This window comes from Sinohyriopsis cumingii, chromosome 13, assembly GCF_028554795.1.
Source record: "Sinohyriopsis cumingii isolate HCF-2022 chromosome 13, ASM2855479v2, whole genome shotgun sequence".
Lineage (NCBI taxonomy): Eukaryota > Metazoa > Mollusca > Bivalvia > Unionida > Unionidae > Sinohyriopsis > Sinohyriopsis cumingii.
In genome coordinates, this window is record NC_142973.1 from 48,285,891 (window position 1) to 48,305,632 (window position 19,742).

Sequence of the window (19,742 nt, forward strand, 5' to 3'; positions counted from 1 at the left end):
GGAAGAGCTGATTTTATCCCGGTTAGACTAAAATACTGTTCTTGCTGTTGTTTTGCAACAGTAGCATTAGTCGTCTATATAATTAGGAACCGTTTTTGTTAACTCCAATTGGACTTTATCCAATAATATAATATGCATCAGGCGAAAAATAGTTGTCAATGGGTCATGATCGGATCAGTTACACCTTGTAAATAAAATAGTCGCGGAGACTACTGTGGATATCACATGGCCAGTGTTCGCCATGGCAGTACTGAACCACAGCCATGTCGGAAATGTGGGGTGGGGGTCAAGTGAAAGATCCATTTATGTGTTTCTTGTGGCGGAAGAAAATATCGTACGTTTAAGCGATATTACGAACAATAAAAATGCTTCTGATGACCTTAAAGTAAAAAACGCAAAAGATTATCTCGAGAAGTATTCCTCTGCTGAAAAAAATAATGTTATATTAGAAGAAGAGAAAATTATATAAATGGAACAAATTGAGAAAGGGATTGATCTTGATGAATTTAGATGTCATCATATCTATGATAAATATGAAGCTGACCGAGGTGGTGTCATCAGAAACGGCAGGAAGAAGAAACCAATTTGATATGTCAGTAACATGGGCTACATGATGATCGGTATCAGAACACCTGGCGTTTCCAAGGAAAAAATATATCTCACCTACCGATTTATTTATGGGACTTCAATGGTCCATAATGACGGTTTTGTCATTGACCACACAAATTCAAATCGAACCGATAACCGCCTTGAAATCTTCAAGCAATCACACAGAGAGAAAACACAATACATGGAAAACAGGCAAAAATAACAACAACAACAAAACACCACCACGACCAATTAGATCAACTAATCTTGAAACTGGAGATATATCTGACCTGCTTGAAAATTTGTTCATACTCATACAAATTCAGTGCAGCTTGTCGCAAATGGCACATATAACTCAGCTCTGCTTAACCAAAAAATAAAATTTACCTACGTCACACAATAAATATCATACTAATTAGTGGTTCAATATAACAAATTTTTCTCGAACACGGCGAATTGCCGGGATCTCAATTCTACTCAAAATTAAGCCATGCCCACATCACGTGGGTGACTGTGCTAAATATACCTATGCGCTATTAATAACTCGCCTGGATTTACAAGGTTGTTGTTGTTGTTGTAGGGTTTAATGCCATTTTTCAGCACACAAAAGTCTATACACGGCGGCCAGTATTAATGGTGGAGGAAGAACCCGGGAAAACCGCGGAAAGAACCACTGACCCAAGAGAAGCTACTGGCAAGCTTTCTCACACTGGCTGAATTCCGAGACTCGAACCCACGCAGACAGAGGTGAGATGGCAGTGATCCGTAACGGAGAGCGCTTTAGACCACTCAGCCACTCGGGGCCCCGATTTACAAGGTAAAAACTCGATAATTGTATATTTCACAGCACACTCGTTAGAGAAGTCTCTACCTGTTACACTAACATAAATTTCTAAATACTAGAATACTTGATAAATAAACTATACGTTCACGTTTAATGTATGTCTGCCTGTTTAATAAGGATTGATAATTTTATATATTTAATTTCAGGTGTATATTTGTAAGAGTCCAATGGTATATTGTAAGCGTCAGCGACAGATGCTATTATAGGGGGGTACCCGCGATACAATGAAAAAAGACGAAATATTGCTGAATGGGTAATAATAAACTTATAAAACTAACCCAGGTGCACTTATCTGAGCCCCCTCCTAACGCCAATAAGTGTGTGTGTGTGTGTGTGTGTGTGTGTGCTTGATTACAAATTAACAAACTAAAACCTCTGAACCTCTAAAATTTCGTTTCCCACTTAGCAATTCAACAATTACAATTGTAAAAAGAAAAATATAATAATTACAACAGAAAAAGAAAAATATAACAATTACCTAAGATTCAACAAGCACTTTCTTTTTCTATTTGTTTTAGTGTCAGATTATAGTATCGTGGACCTGTGAGTCTCGTGGCTCGTATAAATTTGGTTCGTTCGCGAGGATTTATTTTGGTGGTCTCTTTTTCAGAAAAGCGGTTGATTCCACACGGAGGTTTTACTGATGGAAAAAGACTTGTCAGTCGCCATTTTTTTTTTGGGGGGGGGGTGTCTGTCCACTACTATACCCCACATAAAAACGGTCACGTATTTTTTTTTGGGGTGGGGGGAGGTGTGTCTCTCATACAAGCCTCGGAGTGCCCTTTGGATAGTCTAATGAGTCAACACTACTTGGCTAATAATAGCTTTTTTTTAGCCTCAGATTCTGAAACAGAGCATAAATGGGGACCCATCGCAAAAATAAAGTCGCCTCACTTATTTTTACTCGGTTCACTCCCTCCTGGTGCTAAAACACCTTTATTAAATAAATTTGTATTCCTTCTTGCATTTCTAAGTGATGAATGATAAAGAATTAATAAAAATGAAAAGTCATTATTCATCGTGGTTATTTTACTGGAAAAATTACAACAGCTGCGGTGGCCGAGTGGTTAGAGCGTCCGCCTCGTAAGCGGGAGGTCGTGGGTTCGAACCCTTGGCGCTCAGCATTAAGATGTTAGTGTTAGGACTGGTCGGCCTGGTGTCAGGATAATGTGACTGGGTGGGACATCATGCTACATGTTGGGACATCATGCTACATGTCTGCGGCATGATGCCCCAGTGCTAGACATCACTATAAATTGCCACACTGCAGACATCGTAGCGATATGACTGAAAAAACTGTTAAAGCTACGTTAAAAATCCTAATCACACACACACACACACACACACACATTGAAGGCGGGGGAGGGGGTCCGCCATATACCAAAAATCACGATTATATTTCTGAAATTAAAATGGAATCAGAACTCTGATAAATCAAAGTAAATCACACTAAACACATGCAGTCTTCTTTCTCTTTCTTTTCTTTGTCAAATAAGAGCATCACAAACCTTGGGCGAAACTTCGCTTTCACATTTATTACCTGTGACAACTCGAGACAAGGAAGAAAAATAAACGTCACCAATAACTCACATCGTTATACACGTCAATGAAATCGCTTTTTAATCGATTGACAAACGTCCGTGTTTGGACGAGAAACTTTGATTTGCTCATACAGCACAGTGAAAGGCCATGGGGGGAGGGTCAAAATTATGAGAAAATTATACCCACGCTCTCAGCGATGGATTTAGCAGGTTGTATACATGTTAATGAGAAACGATGAAATCTTATTGCATGCATGCACTGGTGAAAAACGGAACGCAGTAGATTATCGCCTATGGCTTGCGACGATGGTATAGAGACAAATTTCACAATTCCAAGGGCTCTATGCTCCAACTTGGAAATGGCAGAAAAATACCTGATGGAAATTGAATATTATTGTCTTTGTTTGATTCACCTAAATAAACAATAACCTAAATAAAATAATACGTCGTTTCATTGGTTGTAATGCAGAAACAAGGGTATATAGTAATGATCGCGACCTTCCGTGAGTCTTGTAAACTTGTGAACGAAACAAATACCACAGGTCTTCTTGGTTTGTCATGAAATGTGTCGGATATTTAGGTCATCGTCTGCATTGTTTATCTTTTCCTTGCGGCTGAATACAGTCTATGAATGATTTTGTAACACATCTAACCTATGTTTTCAATTGATCACCACGAAAATTGGGGAACGTTATGATCATGTTATGATCATCATACAGAGATGCGCATATTATTGTTCTTTATGAATTGTCGCCGAGAGTACTGGTGACAGAATCTCGTGAATGCAGCTAGTCTCATTTTTTATGATTCACTATGAAACTAGGAACGGATTATGATCATAATCTGAAGTACTATGATCGTCATCTGAAGTACTGTGTAAATCATCTAAAGAATTATGATCATTATCTGATATACTGCGATCATCATCTGACATAATGTGATCATCATCTGACATGCTGTAATCATTATCTGAAGAACTATGATCATCATCTAAAGAACCGTTTTCCTCATCTGAAGTACTGTGATAATCGTCTGAAGAACTATAATCATCATCTGAAGAACTATGATCATCATCTTAATAACTATGATCATTATCTGATATACTGCGATCATTATCTGACATACTGTGATCATCATCTGCAGAACTATGATCATCATCTGATATACTGTGATCATCATCTGACGTGTTGTAATCATCATCTGAAGAACTATGATCAGCATCTAAAGAACCGTTTTCCTCATCTGAAGTAATGTGGTTATCATCTGAAGAGCGATGATCCTCATCTGATGTTCTGTGATCATCATCTGAAGTACTATGATCATCATCTGAAGGACTATGATCATCATATGACTATCATCTGAAGAACTATGACTATCATATGACTATCATCTGAAGAACTATGACTATCATATGACTATCATCTGAAGAACTATGATTATCATATGACCATCATCTGAAGAACTATGATTCTCATATCACCATCATCTGAAGAACAATGACTATCATATGACCATCATCGGAAGAACTATGACTATCATATGACCATCATCTGAAGAACTATGATTCTCATATGACCATCATCTGAAGAACAATGACTATCATATGACCATCATCGGAAGAACTATGACTATCATATGGCCATCATCTGAAGAACTATGATTCTCATATGACCATCATCTGAAGAACAATGACTATCATATGACCATCATCGGAAGAACTATGACTATCATATGGCCATCATCTGAAGAACTATGACTATCATATGACCATCATCAGAAGAACTATGATCATCATATGACTATCATCTAAAGAACTATGACTATCATATGACTATCATCTGAAGTACTATGACTATCATATGACTATCATCTGAAGAACTATGATTATCATATGACTATCATCTGAAGAATTATGATTATCATATGACCATCATCTGAAGAACTATGACTATCATATGACTATCATCTGAAGTACTATGACTATCATATGACTATCATCTGAAGAACTATGATCATCATATGACTATCATCTGAAGAACTATGACTATCATATGACTATCATCTGAAGAACTATGACTATCATATGACTATCATCTGAAGAACTATGACTATCATATGACTATCATCTGAAGAACTATGATTATCATATGACTATCATCTGAAGAACTATGATTATCATATGACCATCATCTGAAGAACTATGACTATCATATGACCATCATCTGAAGAACTATAATCATGATCTAAAACAGTATAATCATCTTCTAAAAAACTATGATCAATATCTAAAAAAGTACGATAATTGTCACGTTGTGGGAAAATTCGCTAATGCTTCATGCTTCATGTATACACACAGCTTCTTATAGTTAATTCGTAGTTAAGAGCACCTTGGACAATGTCAGTACGTATTATGCAATAGTACTACTATAGACACGCTTTTGGAAACAAAGAAACTGCCTGTCTGTTTTTTAACCATTACGCAACGACCCGTCCGGGGTAAATTTCAAAGTGAATTCTCCCATCAGACTCCTATGCTTGTTATGAAATCAGTCAGTGATGTCACGAACGGCATGAAAGCAATCTCGGGCTTTGGAGGACCGGAAACCTGAAAGAACCAAGTAAGTGATAAATTACCCCATGACTGTTTTCAAAGAGACCAGATCGAATCCAATCAAAACTGAGAGATTCAAATCTTGGGCGGAGTCTGAATAAGAAACCGCTTATGTTCGGACTAAATCCAATCTTTAATTAGCAGATCTGTGAACTTCGAAAGGGATGGATCATAGAGAAGTTGAGATGCATTAGACTGTACTCCGAGTTGTGCGTTATATGGCGGGAAGGAATTATAAGTTTGTATGCGCGAACAAAGGCTTCTTGAGGAAGCTTTCCGGGTGGATGTTAGTGTCGACATCCAAGGATCTGAGGCAAGCTAAGAGAGGCGGAAAGCACGTGGTAGGTGTTATTGTGACGTCAGCATATGTTTGGAGGCTCAGAACCGGAAGGAGCACGTAATAGAGAGTACCGGAAGGGTCAGAAGGGTGGATCCGGACATGCCAGAAGAGCGCGTAGTCAAAGGTACCGGATGTACCAGAGATAAACAAGAGGCAAACAGTGATTGACAGATGAGTAACAGAGACAACACTGAAAGGAAACACTCTCACTTAAGACCTTTCATTTCATATGATGCAGTAGTAATTGGCAGCTGTGAATAGGTCATTGACTGTATTTGTACGAGGAAATTACGATTGAGAACTTTGTCGATGAAATTTTTGAATACATTTGATATATTTTATTAAATTGTTATACCTTTCACCTTGAAATATGTATACACCTAGACCCTCGGCATTGCTGACTGGGGGCTTGGAGCTATTGAAATTTTAATTGTCTACCTTCTCCGGTATGAGAAATAATACCGTAGAAGTCTCGTGACAATCATCTGAGGTATTATCTAAAGAACTATGATCATCATCAGAAGTATAATAATCATCATCTAAGTAACTGTGGCCATGATCTAAAGCAGGTGGCCCTGTCCTTCAAATTGTGCGGCCCGCAGCCATGTAGACACTCCTTGTCAAAATACGCATTGTAATTAATATACCTAGTTAGTGATAAGGAATTGTTATTGCTCATGCGGCTCGCGACTTTAAGCATTTAACTATTATGGCCCCCAACCGCAAAGGTTGGAAGCCTCTGACCTAAAATACTATCATCTAAAGAACTATGTGAAGTACTATGGTCATCGTCTGAAGATATGCGTACTGATAAATCACCGTGTTAGTGTGATTTTTATTGCCTGTAATTATTGCTCGTTTTGACTTGGAGATGGGGACAGATGACAACAATTATGCAAGCAATTCGTCTCATCGTTTTGAAAAGATCGTTATGAAATTTGGTACACATTACTGTCATCATCTGAGCTGCGCATATCGATAAATTGTTGTTGGTCTGCTGCTGATTGCACTGTCAAACATAATGCTGTGAACGCATCTTGTTCTCCAGTCATTAATCGCTCTGAACCTTGGTAATATCATAGTCATTATCTAATGACGTGCATGGTAGAGAATATTGGAGCTTGCTAATTTGTTCGAAAAAGATTGTGTATTTTGATTTATCGCTGGATTAAATACAATGACAGAATGCTTCTCCCCCAGTTATCAGTCTACTGCCGTGAAACTTTGTACAAAGCAGTGCCATTATCGGAATATATCAACCAGTTGTTTTACTCACTTTGTTATCGAAAGAGTTGATTGCTTTTTTAAACTATAGACTTGTCTCCATCATGGGGCTAGGAGTGAGATGTAAATACGCGTGAGAACATATTGCAGACCACACCTCTTGTTTAAAATCCACAATTGTTATTGCGTGGGACTGCATTCTACGTGGCTTAGCCCTCTCTTCCTTGTGGAAAATACTGTTCAATTTAGAAATGTGCAGTTCGTAATTTTTGTTTCCGAAAATTTGCTTTGTGAGTGAGCACACTGAATGTAATTTGTTTCGCAACATTTCATTCGTCCTAAAGAAATATGTTCATGTTATGTAATTTGTTTCGCAACATTTCATTCGTCCTAAAGAAATATGTTCATGTTATGTAATTTGTTTCGCAACATTTCATTCGTCCTAAAGAAATATGTTCATGTTATGTAATTTGTAAGAAACATTGCTTATTTATGGGTGTGGTTATGCAATACTACCAAAAGAAACAATTCTTTGATGTATCTAGGATTTATAAAAGGAGTTTTCTTTGTTGTTTCTAGGATTTATCAAAGGAATTATCTTTCTTGTATCTAGGATTTATCAAAAGGAATTTTTTTTCTTGTATGCACGATAACTGATTTGCAGGGTTAAATGCTGTATTCTTTCAAGGTTAGATATTGGAAAAAAATAAGTTCTGCTGAACGTCTATGGTATCGTGGGTCTTAAAGTTTGCGAAGTAAATAAAAACACTGACCTTTTAAGATATTATATATGTCTATTTCTTGTTCTTTGCTCTGTATTAGAATGCATCTAATTTCCAGCTTAAATCTGATGACTGCTGGAAATGATCGATAAAGAGACGCCATGTCGATTCCATGTTTAGCAAGGGAAGTTACTCTGATATCGTGGCAATACCGAAAAACTAGATATTTTTACGATGGAATATACTTGTCCTAATGTCGGGAAATTAATGCATATGTTACACAAGTGTAAATCAAATAACAAATTGGACGTTTTTTCCATGGTTCTCATTCTGTCACATATGCCGTTCAAACGAAACGTATAAGAGAATTATAAAATGCATTTGTAACCACCTGTAGCGGGGGAGAGTAGCGCCGGGATTGTCGCTAATAATCGACCGCCAACATGCGCATAAAAGTACATGTAGACCTCAAATTATTTTTGTTAAAATCACAGTGTTCTAATTAAAAGTAATAAATAGTGAACAACAAAAATTTAAAGTCAACAACTGTCAGTTGCGAAAGCCACCGGAAAACAACAACCGTCCATACTTCACAGTTTGACTATTATTTGCTACCATATATTCAGTCTCTTGGTTCTTGACAAATACGTTAATCATGTCACCTAATTCTTGCATAACATCATTGGACGTTATCAGACGACAAAAACTGGTTACCGATTTGTTACATTGTTTCCGATTTTAAGAAGATCTAGATTCTATTTGAGAACTTGGGGTACGGCCATTATTTTAAAAAGGTGATATTCATGGGTGTATTTTTAGAATAATTTTCTCGCCAGCAATCCCAACATTTCCGGAAGGTGGCGCTATGCAGAAAAAGTAACGAAAAATCCGAATATCACGATACCATAGTTCAGGGGTCTCACCCATGCGGCCGTATACTGTGGCCCGCAAAATGATTGGCGTCATGAGAGATAACAAGGTTTCGCGGCCCTTGGGCCATCGAAAATGCCCTCATTCGGCCCTAAGGGTGGTCTGAGTTTAAGACCCCTTCCACAGAGTAAACGATTGCATAGTAACCTACCATATACTGTCTTCCACCGCTGCTAACGACTCTCTCTCTCTCTCTCTCTCTCTCTCTCTCTCTTATACTATACTAACGAATAGTCTAGTAAGAGGAAAAAAGTAAAATCCTAAAAAAAAAAATTATCAAATATTTGAATTCTTACAAATTCAAATTCCGAAAACTTACCGTTCTTTTTAATTAATTTCCAAATATAAATTGTTAGCTGATTCACATTTTAACCGATTTTACTGCGCTTTTTCTTAATAAGTTTACGTGGAGTTCAGGTTACAAGAAATAGTCCATATTACGCATGAAAATGTAAACATTAACCCCATCTACCCGGGGCTCTATGCAGAATTCGAAAGACAGATATGCATCTAATCATACCAGATCTGATTATTCGCCTCTAATAAGTGTCGATACCGCTCAGGTTAAAAGAAAAATCTGCTTTAGCTATATATAAAAAATCTGACCTTTGTGCCACCCAACTCACCACTTCTTAATTCTCCGGAAGGTGCATCCGGGATACAAACCTAGCTTGATCTTGTCTCGTCGTCTTAAAACATCGTACAAACAAATGGATATTCCTTCATAATCAGTCGATGTAAGTTGCGTTCAGGTTACCAGATAAACAGTGTTCGGCGAATTGATTAATTAACAGATGGACACAAGAAACGACTGACAGAACCGTTCTAAATATAGCAGTGCGAAGAAAATAAGCAGCAGAGGGGGCGAATCGGACATTTTGTCCAATCGTTATTTTGCTTAATTATTACTTTCTGCAACTCAACGATCTAGTGTCGTCAGCGCCTGGTAAAAAAAAAACGACGTCGTCGTTGGGGGATCGTCCAAACGTCATTTGGTTTAATTAACACCTGCGCGCCGATCCCCAGCGTCGTCAGCGTCCGGTAAGCACATCGACGACCGCGTCGATGTCATTGCCCCCTCTGCTGCTAAGTGGTTATTTACAATGATCTTACAAACAGAGTGATCACTAACTCCTCCTCTTGCAGATCGATTAGGTTATTTGACTGATCGGTGAGTTTAAAATTAATTCTCGTTAAAAACCGATCATGGCATCGCATATAGACCGGATTAATAGGACTCTCAACGATTAAAAATCCCGGAGGGGCTGTTGGTGAAAATGAATAAAGGATGTACCCCTGTTGAGCCTGATTTGATTGCTTGGTATCCACCTGGTAACTCCCTTCGATAACATCACACACTAGATTAATCGCTATCACCGATGCGATATTTACGTTGTACGGGGCAATATGCCTACCACCATCTCCGTTATCGTGTTTGAGGATATAAGTTGATGGACCGAGAAAATCATTAAGAGACTTTCTTAGTTCTGGCGCGTTGTATCCTGGAAACCTGAAATCGGGTAAATCGGCTTCTGTGATATTATACTCGGTTAGGAATTTTTGTTTACTACCATCGCTGTTATCGGATATTATTTTAACGACTCGTTCATTGATATATTCCATGTCTGATATAAGTTGATTTAACACCTCAACGTGTTTTCGTTCTTTTGTTTCCCGTAGCTGTTCTAGTTGTAATTGGTAATAATGATTAATCTCGGCAAACATATCAGTGATATCACTTAAAATAAATGTTAATATGGCGACCGATTCAGTAGTTTTCTTATGCTGAAAATACCACTGCATGATATTCCTGTCTTGAAATAAAAACCAACTGGGTGATAACGTGCTTTTTATAGTAGATAAATTACCTAGATACCGGGGGGTAATTTCATGATACGATTTCGCATTCGTGTGCAAGTCCTCGGGTGGATTCTTAGGCCATCCTAGTATGGTTCTTATTGAACTGTTATAAATATCAACCATATACCCCGGTGTGCTTATTTCAATCGTCGACGATAACGTCGGTTCATGAACCGTAATAGCGATTTTTGATTCCTTTCCTGTGATCGATTTTATCCTGCGTTGAAATTCCTTATTGATTTGTTCTATTTGGTATGACCCAGTTGGTATTGTAACCTCATTCCAGTCTGGGGTCCCATCGGGCTTATTTGTCCATGCAAAAACCAGCGAGTTATTAGGTTGTTGTCCGTTAAATGCGTCCGCTCGGATATTAGGCCAACTGTGATATACTCGCAATTTTACCAGCGCTATTTCCTTCACTGGAACCGGCGATGGGAAGTTCACACTAAATTCGGGTTTCGTTGACGTTATTGATATCATATTTGTTTGTACCGGAGTGGTATTCTCCGCGATCCGCTGAAGTAATTGAAACCCTTCGGGGTTCAGCGACATTATTATTATTCGTTGTCTTTAGTGTCTAATTTCAACAACCAGAGTCCATTAAAGTGGTTCCGGCTTCCAGTTGAAAATCCTCGATTTTTGACATCGCGGAGCTATACAACTGGACCATCGTGGAGAATTCAACATCGGATACGAACAAATTATCAATCGATAACGAGATCAACCCGGATAATTTCGAGTACGCGTCGGATACTATTTGATGTTTTACTGTATACTCGTTGAGTTTTTTCTGAAAACACGATGATATCTTCCTAGTGATTGCGTTGGCAACTCCAGCAACTGTTGTCATTGCGGAGACAGCGATTGGAACAGCGATCGGGGCTATCGTGGTCACCGTGGATAAAACGACGCCGGTACCGGCCACTATACCCGACACCGAGTACACGACCGCGTCGATGGCGGTTATTTTTCGGCGGTATTTTTTTATTTTTGCACGGTATTGTTCGGAAAGCGTTTTCAAGTTTGCGGAGAATTCTTTTGCGGTATCGAATCGATATTGATGTGACGTCGGTGATACCTCTGATTCAATTTCCTTGGTGGTCATTTTTATTTTAAAAGAGCTAGTGTTTTTAATTACTTAGATCCGCTACAAATTCCACATACCATGTGATGTTTGTCCTAAATAGACTGCTATCAACGGCCTTAATCACAAACCGTTCAATTGTGTCCTTGTCAATGATTGTTGACACTGTATTGTTAAACCCGGATGAACTCGACGATAATATACTAAACTGCATCGCCGAAATCAATGTCAATCGATAAATGCCCTTAACAGTTGCGGTGATATCTACTGTATTCTGTGTAGGAGTCCAATCGAATGATCCATGCCGAATTGTGTATACTGTGTTGATGATGTTCTCATGAGGGATTTTTATTTTTTTGAATTGCTCCTCTACTCTCGGTAGTCCGTCTTTAATCGCTTCAACAATAAATTTGATTATTCCTATTTCCCGTGTATGCCCGTCTATACTTTTTTTGTTCTCTGTAACCTTAGTAATGAGTGTATTTATTTCCTGTGTGTGCCCGTCGATATTTTGTTTGCTCACTTTAGTATCAAAAATGATTATTCTTATTTCCCGTTCATGCGAGTCTATACTTTTTTTGTTCGCTTCAACCTCGGTTTTGAGCGTTACTATTTCCTGTCCATACGCAGTGATATCATTTATAGTTGTTGTAATCTCATCCAGCTTGGTATTTTTTTTACCAAAGAATTTATCAAAGTTGTTATCGACCCTGTTAAAATTTTTTCGCAACGTGTAAAATTGACCCGACAGCGTTGTAAACTCCGAAATAGTAGTTTTTATCCCCGCAAGATTCGGTTCGGTTACCGTCGGGGTCCCGAAAAAACTAGCGGTAGTGAGCTGTATATCGGTGATAGATTTTTTCACCTGCGCGTCAAGTTCGGTCACCGATCTATCTAACCTTGTAAAACCGTCCTGGACTAATGTTACCCTATCCGTCACCGCTGATATATGTTCACCCGGTTTGAGTCGTCCGTCGACGGTATACAACGCGATAGTGCCCTCGCCGGCATCACGCTGTCGTATTAAAACGTCATTCAGTGACACATTACCGGATTTCAATTTACCCTGGCGGTCTTGAAATACAACTATTTCGCCCGGGTCAACACTTGTTAGATTCAACATATCAGCGATTTCATCCTCAATTAGTTTTTTTATGTCGGCGGCGGTCGTTTCCGTGGATTCTTTCAGCGCCGAAACCGGTCGCCCCCAGATATCAATCATTATTATTGTAAATGTTATTCTCTAAAATCCGTTGAGCTTCTACGACCCCACTAGTGTATTCGTTTACAACCATATGAGGTGGTTTCCGCGATGATGAAATCGCCGCAAGTACGTTCAATACCTCACGGCCACATATCGGTGGGTCACTCAATTGCTGTGTTGGCAGCGTGGAATAAAAAACCCGGGCTGAACACGCCCGGGCTGAACACGCCCGGACATACCGCATGAACTCTTTCGGCGGGGCTAACCCGTATGAATCAAAATAGACGATTGCACGCGGATCAATCGCGTACGCAACCCAATGAGTTCCCGCTCCGGAGGACCCATCGAGGTTAATTATGCCTGTTTCAGTATTCCTTGGGGCCGCCGGTAATTGATCCCTCATAAAAACACCTCTGAAGTTTTTTATCGCTAGCGCGTTTGCGGCGTCTATTAAATCAAAATTAGACATGGGAGTCATTGACTCCTGCGTTAATAAACGGTTCCCGGTAGTCTTAGACCCTTTCCCGAGTACCATGAATACGGGGTTCCCGGTAGTCTTAGACCCTTTCCGGCCACGGGTCGTTTTTTTTGTAGCCTTTCCCGGTTGCCTTCTTCAATGCCATCCCCGCCGCGGTACCAACGGCTCCTAACGCCGCCGCCTTAGCCACTGCTGGTGCGGCCGCGGCAATCAACGCTGGAATCGCAGCTAACAGCGGAAATATCCCACCGGTCTTTTCCATGTTTTTAATTGCTGCGGCTGAAAAATCTATTTGAACACCCTTTTTATTCTTCATCGCATCATTGAAATGTTTTATTTGACGCGCCGTCAACGATATCTTATGATTACCACCTGCCATCTGTGACGGCTTCAGCGTTATTGTGGTTCCGCATTGTTTAGCCGACTTTGATCGTAATTTCTTGACTTGACCATCAGTCAACTCTACACTGACGACACTATACGACATTTATTGTAAACGCGTTTTGTGCTTTCAATTACATGTTTTCCACTGGCGCATCAACGATTCTCATTCGTCCACCAACACCTTCTAGCAGCATTGATTTATCGCTGAGAATGACAGCAACCGCTCTATAATTAACACCACCCGGGGCTATACGAGCTCGGAAGTGTATATCAACGACGGATTGTCTCGTTAAATCAAGATGTTCCAACGAAAAATAATAAATCGGATACAGGTTTTTAAAATCAAGTTGTGATATTTGCAAACCAGTGTCGACGTTTTGATCACGACCCATATATGACAGCAATCGATGATACACACGTGCGATATGGTTGTCGCCGTAATTAAGCTGTATGTCCTCGGATGGTTCCTGTTGTCCGTTTATTCTCAGCGAAACATCCCTGACTCCTAATTGATCAAATATCATATGGCTGCGTTCTTGACTGCCCAATCGTTCCCTATTCTGCAGCGCTATGAATATATGACGCGGGGCTGAAACACCTTGTTTTGATGCCAGGTGCCATGTAAACGTATCGGCGACGTTATCCTCTTTAGCATCAGTTGTTACCGCTAGCCAACTCAACAACGATTTTCCCCCCTGTTCCATAAATGCTAACAATCGTACTTCCGTGGTAACTGATGGAGTCAGCACCGGCATCCACAATGCCATTTTAGTTAAAATGACTTTACCGGCAGCGACGCCAGCAGCACGCCATATTGCATTGTTATCATCGCCCCTTCTCGTCAGCGCGATTGTATGCTTAGCCCCATAGATAACCTTCCTGACATTTCTGCAGAATCCGAATATGTGATGGAGTGGAATCGCGCATGAAAACTGTCGGCGTGGTCCTTGCAACATCCCTACTCGTGTTGCAAATCCCATATTGTAATTATCGTTAAGACTTTTTATAATATTGAAATTAGCGCCTGGTCTTGCTCTGCGGTCTGGGTTATTTGCTTCAGCTTGATCAGCAACTGCGGTATCTCTTTCCGCCAGCACGTTGATGTACTGAATATGGTCAGCGTTATTAGTGGTGTCCTTTGCGAACATTATAGATGGACCCGCCGATCTTGTATAATCATCCGAGTATCTCGCCAACCCAATTATCGTCGTTGCAACATCAACCTCGCGTTCTATTGATTCAATTTCTCGCCCGTCAATAAGATATCTGGCGCTCTCAAATAACGCCATGATACCGTTGTTGACAAAGCCAACTCGAACACGATGGTCATCTGCGTATGGTGCATTATCGGCGGCATTTGTCACGAGTTCTCCCTCGATTTCGATAAACGCTTCACACGGCAGAAAGTATTTACTGGTATCTTGGACCTGAAGTTCAATTCGCGATCGTAGGTCGGGTTGCGCTGCATAATAAGAATAATATTGATAATCACGGACAGAATCATCCCTGCGCACTGGGGCATCCATATCAAACGCGGGGTCAGCGGTTCGCGCAAACATTTTATTATTATTCATGTCGGTGTTTTCAATTGAAATCCATCAACGTCGTTTTCGTCGTAGACCACTCCCCGCTATCGCGTTCATGAGCGCGTTGGTTGCCGCATCGGCTGATGGCGAAGTCGCCAACGACGGAGTCGTCGCCAACGACTGAGTCGTCGCCAACGACTCTAGTTTTTCTTCCACGGCGTTATTTATTACTTTACTGACATTCGCAGGCATCACTGTCGTTGATGGCATCTGTTTTTTTCTTGAAAATCTCTTGGATTTCACCAATGACATTAGTTTGTCCCGCGCGGCTGAAAGCGCCTTTCCGGCAACATCTCCAATGGCACTAATACCCTTATCACGAATAACATCAATAGCCTTCATTCCTAATTGTTTGGCTAACGGCGCTACTTTTGGAGCCATTCTTGTAAATAACCCCGCAATGGTGCTACCGAGACCATCTCCATAGTACGCGCGGTAAACAGGCAATCGCGAGTTTACCACATAGACGAGTACTGGTTTATCGTGGTTGTAGTGTATGATCATCCTTATTAAAAACACCAGTTTTCCAATTAATCATCCACGAGTTCGTCTATGAGCGTTCGATATGCATTAATGTCCATAATACCGCCTGCAAATAACCGCTTGCAAATATCAGCGGCCTCATTGATTATTTCCGGAGAGTTATTTCCGGCTCGTTTTCCTCCGATTAGTACTTCCAGCCGTGATATATCACTGAGAACACTATTAGGGCAGGTAACGCCGTAGGATTCTTTACCAACAGGGTATCCTTTTCCTTTTTTTGGTGTTATACTCTTAACTTCCTTGTGGAATGCGTCGTAATCGGATTTACTACGATGTGGTAATGCATCTTTATGTTTACTTGCTAAATACACTATTCTTGCCCAGTCCTTTAACGACTTTATATTTTTCTCGTAACCGCTATTGATATGCTTCTTATCTCGTATGCTCTTAGCAAAATTGTTGGCAGTAAAATTAATTAATTCTTCCCTGTTGCTGAAGTCTCTAATTTGATCTATTGTGCTCTTCTTGAGTACAATACGGGGTATATTCCCCTCTTTTTCTTCCGGTATTTCTTCTTCTGGTATTTCTTCTTCTGGTATTTCTTCTTCTGGTTCTTTCGCAGTAGCGCCTAGTTCTTCCTCGTCGGCCATTGTAACATAGGGTTCTTGTGGTTCGGTTATAGCGAGTGGTGGTGACCTCCGTGTTGTAGCAGCCGCTATTTTTGCAGGGAGTGTTTCTAAAGACCTTTTTGTTTGTTTTGTCTCTGCCGCTATCTTTTCAAGTGCACCAAGAACGGGTACAGTTGCCGCCGTAACATCCTTAGTCGCTTTAGTTACCGGGGCAAATAACTGTTCACTTCCAACAGCAAAATCAGTTTGCATTTGTTGTCGCGTTTGAAGTTTCTCTCTCACTCTGTCTCGTAACGGTATAAACTTTCTAAGCGCTGCTAGTCGCTCTCTGGCTAGCCGAGTAGTAAGTGATTCACCTACCATTATTGCAAATTGATCCGCAAATTTCTAATTTTCCGCCGAGTGTACCATCGGGGGCTCCACGGAGTTTTCGTCTATAATCCTTCTAATGTTTTTGATCTTACTAGAAATCTCCCGGCGTCGTTCATAAACACGTCCGAGTTTTTTTCGTATTATTTCAACGGCAGTGAATAGTCCAATGAATGCATTTGCGTCATTGTGGTACAGGTTCTCATTAATCGTATGTTGTAATCGTTTTATAAAAAAGTACTCGCGGGCCAGGGTAAAACGCCCCCGTTTCGACTGTTCGTTAATAATCTCATAATCGGATAATATTTTTTCACTGTCGAGACCATCAGATAATTCAATTCCTTGATTTTTTAATTTTGAAATCTCAGTTAATATATTATTGATGTCTTGGGAATCCATATTCTTATAAACATCTTATTTCTAATATCAAAAATTTTAATAAAATTTAAGTTTAAAGTTTAATAAAATTATTGGGGGTCATTTTTGACCCCGTTTTTTGTATGGACAGTACAATGCCGTAAATCTCCACTCGAGTGTTGTGGCAGATTGCAGGCATACATGGACAGTACAATGCCGTAAATCTCCACTCGAGTGTTGTGGCAGATTGCAGGCATACATGGACAGTACAATGCCGTAAATCTCCACTCTAGTGTTGTGGCAGATTACAGGCATATACATATACTTAATTAAGGACATTCACATCTTGGAACCCCAAAACATACATCTCCGGGAGGGAGGCCTAGGGTGACAAACGTCATGGTAGACCGCCCAGAAGATATGCTTGGGGGGACATCACTACATGTACTTAATTAAGGATGAATATATTTACAATGAAATGATTGATGGATGATGGGACGGCACAAGACAGCACAAACATAAAACGGCGGGGCGGAACTCTACGGCCAATTCAACCAATCAAAAGCAACCCAATTAAATTAACCCGGTTGCATGATTGTGAACAAAAGACAACCACACGCCCGGGTCAAGAGCGTGGGTTAGTTTTGATTAGTTGAATTGGCTTTCGAAAGCCCCAGGCTTATAACGAGTCATCTTATATATAAAGTGACTAATACAGCGGCGTCAGTCACAAGGTGTGTGTTAATTTGAATTCCCTTGAATCGTTAAACCCTTAAATACTTATTAATGGTGTTTCACGGCATTTAAATGAAACCAAATACTCAAATAAAACATTAAAAAAAAGAATACAGCTGTTAGATAACAGCGTGTATTTCATTAGTTTTCATCGTAAAATGATTAATTAATCGCAACATTAATTGGACTTCAAGGGACGTAACTCTTGTCATGCGACGCTATCACAAAACGAGTTATCTCCCTTTGATGTTATATATGAAAATCGAATTCTGTGTCCGGTCCTTTTTGAGATCGCTGTTTGATATACTCGTTCTGCTACTCTTCGTATTGAGGCGATACAAATGTCAAAATATTTTCCTGCCTCATTCATCGACTGAAATATTTTTTCCTCGTGAGTTCTTGTATCAAATGACTTTACGGGTTTTGCTTTCTTTGAGTATTTACCAGTTTCCCCTTTTTTGGTATTTTGACTTTGCGAGATAGCTTGCAAGTTTGTAAGAGAATTATCAGTCTTATTATTATTAATATGATCAATAACAAGCCCATTCTCGATTAATCCGTTAAATGCTTCAAATACCGCCCTATGAACAAAATACTTCTTTTTTCCGGCACCAAACATCAAATACCCCTGATTATTTTTCCATCCAACCGGCTTCTTCAGTCTACGATTTCTAACAATGCCGTCGCGAGATGCCTCGTAATTAACAAACACAGGGTGAGGTCTGAACTCTTGGTCCATTTGTATAATAATACTACTTGTCTAATTCATTATTTGGTTTAATTATAAACCTTTCAATGTAGTCTTGAGGAGTTTTGATGATTTTGTCGGCGGTGGGGTCGATGACGGCGTTTTTTATTCGTTTATCGTAATAGCGTTTTAGTTCCCTGTATCGCTTTCCGGCACAATTGATACACAACTGCGATTTTCCTCTTACACCGACGTGACAAACCAAGCACGGGAGGGGGCCAAGAGAACCATTACGAACGCTTTGTAAATGATACCCGCATAATTCACCTCTGCATGATTTATTGCACGGGGTTGTCGACCCAATCATCAACCATTTGCATTTATTCATTATACTATATTCTTTTATTTAAATACTTGTTTTAATTATATGGACGAGTTTGAGAGATTAGCAGTAATTAAGCTCTGGAAAAATATTAAGTTCAATCTCGATAGAGTCCTCAAGGACACACCAAAAGCGTTAATAAACGATAAAACCCTGTTGAGTAAAATACGCGATTGTATCAATGAATTCAAGCGTGATGGTGCATCTCATAGTTGGTCAACATTTCGAATTGATGGCGTTGTTGATGCTACCATGAACGACAACCGCGCAGCAACGATAATATCACAACTTGACGGTAAAAGGTATTTCTTCAGAGTAAAATTCATTGTCCGGGTGGAATCAGGTGATTGGATCATACGTGATAAATTTGAACCAGTTCTCAGCGACAAGAAAACAGTCACTGTTAGCCGCGACTCCAAGCCGGGGTTGTTAACCGGAATTGACAAACCATACTATGAACGAGCGTATCCTGAAACAGCAGTTGTTTATGGAATATACCCGTTAAATAAGAAACCTGATATCGGAAAACTGAAACCAATGAAACAGTCAACTGGGATAAATTGTGTAGCAGAACGAATAATAGAGCATTTTACAAATGCATGTCGAGGAAACAAATTGACTGATTTACGACGTAGCAAAATCAACCAGTGGGAACTAACCGTAAAAGAGCGTGGAGCAACCATCAGCGACATAGCGAGATTAG

General features: G+C 39.8%; 1 long non-coding RNA gene across 1 annotated transcript in view; it reads left to right on the forward strand.

The window, feature by feature from the left end:
* Positions 1–1,144: 1,144 nt before the first annotated feature.
* LOC149785506 (uncharacterized) overlaps positions 1,145–19,742 on the forward strand; it is a 43,282-nt gene continuing 24,684 nt past the window's right edge. The window contains exon 1 of the long non-coding RNA XR_016413510.1: positions 1,145–1,405. This is a non-coding gene — a long non-coding RNA (uncharacterized LOC149785506). The remainder of the gene's footprint in view (positions 1,406–19,742) is intronic.